Genomic DNA, 8858 nt, shown 5'->3' with positions numbered 1-8858 from the left:
AATATTTTTTAGTTAAATATTCGATAATAAAAAAAAAGTTCAAATTCTTTCAAAATAAAAGTATTAAAAAAAGTATTAGATTATTCAATACAGAAAAAAGTATTTGAAATATGATTACTTTTACTCAAATACTTTATAATACTGATGGTACCTTGTACCTATACTTATGAAATTAGTCGATAACACATTCTGGTGGTAATGTAGGTATTACCTGTATGTATAATATTATCAAGAAATCCGGTTGATACACACGATGGCCGAATTTATCAGATATTGTTATTTATATGTTTATAACGTAGAGTGTACACCATAGCTGCTGTCATTCGAATATTATCTATGCACGATACTACGGGAGTTCATGAAGCAATATTTACTGTCCGTGTACCTAGATGTAAATTTAATAAATGTTTATAGTACAATTATTCCGAATAATATACTACAAAAACAAAGAACATTATATTTATTTATTTGACGTAAACGTACAATATTTATTGACTATTCTAGACTGAAATAGTTATTTTACTATGACATAATAAAACACGAAAACATTTCAGGAGGTTATAAAGGTATTTTTGAAAAGTGGACGTAACCAGGATTTTATTTCGGGGAGGGTCAAGTTAAAAAAAAAAATAATAATAATAATTAGTAATTTTAACCAATCTTATTAATTAAGCAAAAACTAAATTAATAGTCCTAGTCATCCAACTTTTTGTTTTGTACTTAGATCATTATTTTTCTTTTCTTTTCTTTTCAATTTTAAGGAGATACATACCATGATATGGAAAACACATAACGGTTTTACTTAGTAGCACGGTATCTGATTAATCTCAATAAATGCTTTTGACCAAAACTTTTGGCACATGACGTAGGTATCTGATTAGTACCTCGAGTCGCGATCATTCATTGATAAAAGATAAAAGTGTACATAATGCAAATCCGTTTTAGCTAAGATTACTATGTAAATATGCAGTATATATATATTAAGAAATAATTTTACGAATGAAATGAGCCGTATCTCCATTGAATATATACCGCTTTATTCTCTAGACTATTATGGTACATACATGTACATACTGTGTTTTTCCCTATAGTATTTGACAATATGTTGGTTGATACAACATTTTAAAGGAATTTCTAGTGGAGTTAGGATGTTTTACCTAAAGAAAAAAATGAGGAATTATGCAACTGTACCAAATATGAAATACTTAAATTAATTATTTAGTTATTACTTATTTTATACTTTTTTAATATAATTAGTAAGAGAAGGCTGATATTTAGCTTTCAATTATTTACTTTTTATGAATATTAAGTGGATAGTAATAATATTGTCAATTATTTTATAAATTCTGTAGATACCTTTAATATGCTACAATTTTACATATGCTAGTATGATACTACAATAACACACATATGGTGAGAATTTCAAGTATTGAAGTATATATATGGTTGTTTGTTTTTTAATTACAACAATATCCAATAAAAGAAAATCGTTTGAAGATAATTTGACATAAAACGCTAAAAAAAAATTGATTTGACTTTATGTGACTATATATTTATTATAATACAATTTACAAACTGTATAGGATAATATGAATATGTTTATTTAAGTGTAATTTTTTTTTCTACGTGCTTAATAAATGATAATTAATCATTGTGTGCACCAATGCCACTGCCCATAAAATCTTTTAAGTCCAATGCCATTTTGTACGGATAACACCTAAAACAAGAACAATAAACCACAATGTGTATTTTAGTACGCAGCTGTCGTTGGATATTTTATTAAATAATTTTAATTTACCTAAATATGTTATTGAAGGTGAGCAATGGTCTCGGAATGGAATGTTCAAATAAGTTCTTTCTAATAGCGGTTATTATTTCTTTTGCGTCGACTCAGCGGTTACTTATGGTAACAAGCTGCCAGCTGGGAAAATTATTTAAAATTGTTTCATCAGTAAACGTCTAGAAACCCCATATAGTTGTAGGTATATAATGGGGCGTATGTAAAAAGCTTTCTTGCACAGACCGGTGTCGACCATATACTGGAAAATAGAAGTGAAATATTTCAATATTTGTGATGCCATCGTCTCTGCATTCATTCATTATCACTTCTGCTAGACTTTAAACCAAAACAATGTTTAATTGATGACCATCCCAATGCTCGAATTGAGGGGGTCGAGACGCAACTCCTCATTAATTGTTTTATATTTTGAGAGTACCCTTTCTAATATTATTTTCATTAGAACGAGGGGACGGAATGTTTTATTTGTTAAAATAATATTGTAATTTTGTTATTATTATTTCGTTAAGTTGTACAATGTATATTATATTCAATAAGATATTAAAATTCAATTTAATGATTTTTTTATGATAATTGATAACGCGGTCAAAAGCACGGACTAAGATATAAATACAATATCTTAGTCCATGGCCAAAGATTTTTATCTATTTATCATAATAATTAAAATTATTTAGGTACATTAATATTTATAATTAATTACCTAGTTAGTTAGAATATACTTTCAAGTAGGTAACCATCAATTTTTATGTTAATAAATTACAAGTAAAATAATATTTATCGTAATTATGTAATGGAAGATAGAAGGTTGGGGGGGGGGAGGAAACCACGAGCCAGATTAAGTTTAATTATTGTAATGAACGTACCAAAAAGTCCAAGAGTCCCCTTTCTTTTATTTTTCCAATTCGAGCACTGATGACCACATATTATTATTAACTGTTTGTTCCAAACTGACAACCACTAACCTCTCACTGCGAATTTGGACGCACAGTAAGACACTAAGTTCTTCAAGCCAATTATACCAGCCATCGACGACAAGAAGACTAAATGTCCTTTGTCCATCGCTTTCATTCCGGGCAAAAATGTATCGAGCATCTACATGTAAAACAAAATTTATTAACTCATTTTAGAAATAAAAATATTAATATTATGTATATCAAAATTACCCATTGAAAAATAATTAAATTATCATCAACAAATCAGTTTTATGCGTAGGTATAATATGCATTGGTATTTTGTAATTAAAAAACGAATAACGTATAAATTCTTGAAATTTTCACTAAATATATTGTATATTAGTATTTTTTTCGATTAAATAACCAGATAGCTCCAGATTTTTTTGTTTCAAGAAAAGTTTTGAAAAATGAAATTAGCACGGACACCTCCATTTTCAATTATCAACAATTTTACAAAGAATGAGACAAATCCGACCATCCGTAGGTATAGGAAATATAATGTAACTGGGTTTTATTGTTTCTTGAAAAGTTTTCAAAAATTAAGCTATTTTGTTCTTGCACGAACTTCTACAGCTTATATTAATTATCATATTAATATATTTGTAGATTTTATACTACGCGTAATTTAATGAATTAAAGCCATTATAATATAAAAAAGGTGGACAAATGGGTGTTGCTCTGCTGTACAGTAGGTTACAAGTGACTCACTGTAATGGATGGTGTTAAATTTGAATTCAATAATAAAATATCATTGTATAAAAAAAACAATTCTGAGCGAAGACGTTCAGACAGCTTATGTAAATAATTTTTAAGTGTTATGTCAACATTTGAATTTTAAATGCTTATAAAAAAAAATTGTGCCTATGTATTTTTAATATTTTTCAAACGTCATTGTAACAATATATTAAGAGCCTTGAATAACATTTTCAAGCTTTTATACCCAACAAACAAGTGTTATTGAATTTTTTTTTTTATATATAAACCTAATATACATTATACAATAAGAACGCTTTACCCTAATAAAATATCGTTTATAATGGAACCTAAATAACAATAATATTTCTATAAAATGATATTTAAATATATTTACTGTAACGTGACAAAGAAATCTAAACGCTGATTCTTCTAATGAAGGTTTCCAATTTTTAGCAGTTTTTGAACTTTTAATTTGTGTTTTAATTGGTATGAAGTAAGGTAACAGTAACAACTTTATGATTTCAGATACTTTGATATCTAAAACAAAATTAATTTTATAATGAAACTTTATACAATCGTATTAAAATTATTTTACTAATATTCTTACTTCCACTGACTTCAGAGTTATCCAACTGCAGAGAACAGGCATATTTATTTTTAATGGCCCTTCTTAATGTCACTAAAAATTTAGAAAAGTTTGACCAGGCGCGATAAAATGTATCCCAGTTTTCAAAAATCTTGGACGAATCTAGATAAACAATTTTAAAATCTTTATTAACCTAAGTTTTGTTTATAAATATTTTCAAAATTAATTTCTAGATTAAAAATGAATATTATTCTCACTAAAAAGTATCCATTAGGGCTTTGGATAAATGGCCATCCTTCAAATATTGCTGATAAATGGCAACACAAATTCAGAACATGAGCTTGACGGATTTGGTAGGTTAATTTTCATTTCTCAATCAAAAATGCATCAAATGATGCAGGTAATCCTTCACTTTTTAACCATAGCTTTGAATGTTCAATATTTTCTATACAAAAATGAATTAAAATTTAAAATACATAGGTTAAATTATTTAAATTTATTACCAGAAAAAGATTGTTCAGAGATAATTGGAACGACTTTCTTCACACGTTCATAATCAATTGTACCCAAACTTTCTTTTGCTGTGTGTTTGACTGGAACCTTCACTCCTGGCAGGTACGAAGTAAATAGTCTATAAAAAAAAAAAATACTTAGAAGTCATTTATTTTAATGAAAATAAGGAATGGCTATTGAATATAGTTCTATACATTTACTTTTTTTGGAAATATCTCTACAATTAATTCTGATATTTTTCTAAAATAAAAATCGCTTTCTCTATAAACATGAAAGAAAAATGTCTAATATAATTATATATAAGAATGTCTGATTACTTACAAAAATTTGAGAAAAATTACAAATTTTTGTAGGAAATCAAATTATATAATAATTTATTTATTTATTTAATTTTACAATAATTATAATGTAAATGATTTAGTTACCTGTACTGTTCTTGAAACAAATGATTAATAATCAGTTTCTTTAAAATATTCTGACAATCATTTGAAAGGTAACTTTTATTTTGCTGGCCACGAATATACACCTACCATCATAAGTAGTGTGTAATAAATCATGCTAAGTCTGAACAAAGTAATTTACTATGGATATCAATTGTATACCTACCTAATAAAAATATATGATTAGCGAGATAAACGAGGCAGCAAATGGTTATGCTTATTAGTTATTACATTTAAAATACCAATTCAAATAGATAGGGTTTAATATTTCAAATACAAAAACTAGTGTTTTTTTAAACCACCTACAGGCATTAGGTATATATAGTGACTAGGTATAAGATAATATTAATAACATGTTCAGAACGTTTCAAATGTATACTTTTCAATAAATAATATGAACTAGATTACTAGAATATAAACAATAGGTAGTAGTACCTAGGTACAAAAATATTAATAATACAAAAAATATAACAAAATATATTATTATTATTATATTTTATTATTCATAAAATGAAAATTGTATTAACCTAATAATTGTAATTTTAATTACCTACCTATTCATTTAGGTACATCAAATTATCTATATTCTACATTATAGTTAAATTTTTGTCAAGACTTTCAGTATGTACCATTGTACATATATTTAATTATCTACCTTTTATATTAATATAATACATTAACATGTAGTTTTTCAGATTTATTTATTAAGAAATAAACAATTAGTATACAATACATCTATTCCTAATACAATAGAACAACGATATATCTCTAATGAACTACTATGTAATGGTGGTCGTTTACATAGATTTTGTTGATAAAAATTGTTTTTTGTTTTTTTTATGAATAAAAACGTAAAAATATCACATAATATATTATACCATTTTGCTTGATAATTCCAATATATTAAGTACAAACTAGCAACTACACATACTCTAGTTACGAATAAATAATTAATACAATTACAATAACTTACTTCAATAGACCGCTCGATTGGTTTTCTCTCCATGACAGCCGTCAGGTTCAATAATCGATTGAATGTAGAATGCTTGGATCTGTACTAGAGGTGGTAGAATAGGCACAACATAGTTTGAATTGTAGGAAATGCCTATTTCTAATAGATCAGCTTCAGGCTCTTGACTATACCAATAGTAATTATATCATGATCATAAAATATTATTGTAAGCACTTATAGGAATGAACATAAGTATTTTATTTACCTGATCCATGGTTAACGACAGTAACACCAAACAAGACAACAGTTTTCACCTTTGAGTAGGTACGCAATAAACACTAGGTATTACTTTACAGTTTAGTGTTTACACTATTTCACTATAAAGTATAACATATCACAAATCAGTGGAAAAATATTACGTCAACCGAGATGGCCGTATAAAGTGACTACATAGTGACCTTATCAGTCGTCACCCTAACAACATCGTATTTAGTCCCATTATGTTTCTGAAATATGACATTGAGGCCCGGTTTTTCAATCATCCAGTTATTCGTCAGATAAACTATTCATCGAATAAACTTATTTGTCGAATAATCTTCCGAATAAAGTGATAAGTGTTTTTCAATGTTATCTTATTCTCCAGATAGCTATCCGTCGAATAAAATTAATGGCATGACATTGATACTAATGTGTAGTAGAAATTATGCAGTATGGAACAAGTTACACAGGCTTATTTTCATTATGATTGGTCAATGATAGCGTTGATTATTCAATTATTGTGATAATGTGATACAAATAGCATTAATTGCTTTTAGTAACTATTACGTAAATCGAAGATTGCATATTAGTTCCTAATGTTCCTATCGTGGTTCCCGTGTCCGCTTATTGATAACAAACATTTTGATAACATTTCAATAGTTCTGAAATATTTATATTGAATTTAACTGAAACTTGTATATTTTACATCAGTTATATTTCATTCATGAAACTGGTATGAATTAAATTACCAATATATATAAATTGTACACAAATAAGTATAATAATCAAATATTTGTATAATAAATTGCAATGATACTTTATTGGAGCAGCTAGCAGGGCCGGATTGGTATGTATCGGCCCATCGAGATTTTCACTTCTAAGCGGCCCATTTACATATTCAATGGATCATAATTATGTCTATAATTATTACGAGATTTATAGGTGCTCAATCGTATTTTGAACATGAATTTATTTTCACTCACATTCACACGACCGGGGTCCGGCCCAAACATTAAGCGGCCAACCGAGATTATCTCGTTAGCTCGCCTAACCAATCTGGTCCTGGCAGCTAGTATATATTATTATTAATACACACAAATATATATATATTATATTGAGTCATATTGAGATGACAATGAAAATAATAAATAACGCATTTTAACAAGCAAATGTACTAATGGCAGCAGCTTAAAATATTTTAACATTCATTATAATCGACAGTAAAAAGTGGCTAAGTGGATGTCGCTCTGCTGTATAGTAGATTACAAGTGGGTCACAGTAATGGATGGTGTTAAAATAGTTAAATTTGAATTCAATGATATGATATCATTGTATAAGAAAAACGATTCAGTCAATCTATGATATTACCAGGCGTGGACTGGTTGGGACTACAGCATCCCTTGCCCTAAAATATATTTGCCTAATATTATTTATTATATATTTTAAGACTCTAGACACCTAATGAACAACTGATCGTTACCAACTGACGATTATAAGTAATCTATAATATTGTACAATTTTGATTGAAAGTTTGTTGTAACTTGGTACTTATTTACGTTTATAACGTATATTCAATATTTTTTTAAAACAAAAAAAAATATAATAACATTTTATAAATAAACTAATGTTTTAAATTAGCCCCAACAATTTTTGTTATTTGCCCTTTAAATTGTGTAGCATTTTACCGTGCTCTATTTTTCCAGTCAGTGTCTGGATATTACAAAGTATATTTGATGATATTATTGTGAATAAAGTAATTTATATAACCTATTTACGTGGAGCCTTGTTTTGAATTTTCAATCCTAAGCTATAAAAGTTGGACATTTTATAAATTTTTAACTACAAAATAATTATTAAATTATAAATTTGATAAAATTTGTTAAAATTTGAACTTTAAATGCTAATAAAAAAAATTGTGCCTATGTATTTTTAATATTTTTCATTGCTATTAGAAAGATATATCACGAGCCTTATATTAAACTTTCACGCTTTTTTACCCAACAAATACAATTTTGTTGATATTTATAGAAAAAAAAAACTAAAAAACTTGAAAACTGACAATGTCCGTAAACAGCTCAAAAAGAGTCAAATTATTTTCAAAATTGTATCGTGTATAGAAAAAACTACTTTAAACATTCAGTGAAATTTTCAAGTATTTACAGTCATTCGTTTTTTAATTACAATAAAATAAGAAAATCGTTACATGAGAAATCGAGTGAACATCAAATGTTGTAAAAATATGAATTTCAAACGTTCATAAAAATTTAATTTGACTTTCTTGTAGACATTTTTTTTTTGATAAAGGTAGACAAACTTATGGATAATCTTGTATTCCATTTTCAAATCTTAGATTTAAAAAGAAAAATTTTTATGAATTCTCAACGCAAAATAATTTGCTAATTTTCGTGATTTTTCCGTATTTTGTCAAGATTTGAACTTTAAATGTTTATAAATAAAAATTGTTACTAAGGATTTTTAATTTTTTTCATCTGCCTTTGAAACAATAACTTAGGAGCCTCCTATTAAATTTTCAAGCTTTTTTACCCAACAGATAAAATTTTATTGATATTTATAGAAAAAAAAACTAAAAAAAATCGAAACTGAAAATGTCCGTAAACAGCTCAAAATAAGTCAAAATATTTGGGAAAATGTTATGGTGTAT

At 26.9% G+C, this 8858-nt stretch overlaps 1 long non-coding RNA gene across 1 annotated transcript; it reads right to left on the bottom strand.

The window, feature by feature from the left end:
* Positions 1-1547: 1547 nt before the first annotated feature.
* On the bottom strand, positions 1548-6456 carry LOC132936612 (uncharacterized). The gene is made up of 11 exons (XR_009663493.1): positions 6204-6456; positions 5960-6123; positions 4972-5072; positions 4747-4807; positions 4537-4664; positions 4291-4478; positions 4055-4195; positions 3842-3984; positions 2662-2890; positions 1799-2039; positions 1548-1717 (listed from the first exon to the last, which is right to left on the bottom strand). It is a non-coding gene; the product is annotated as an uncharacterized LOC132936612 (long non-coding RNA).
* Between the last annotated feature and the right edge of the window lie 2402 nt (positions 6457-8858).

This window comes from Metopolophium dirhodum, chromosome 1 (assembly GCF_019925205.1).
Source record: "Metopolophium dirhodum isolate CAU chromosome 1, ASM1992520v1, whole genome shotgun sequence".
NCBI classification, from domain to species: Eukaryota; Metazoa; Arthropoda; class Insecta; order Hemiptera; family Aphididae; genus Metopolophium; species Metopolophium dirhodum.
The sequence above is the reverse complement of the archived record's forward strand: the minus strand, read 5'-3'. Positions and strand labels throughout refer to the sequence as shown.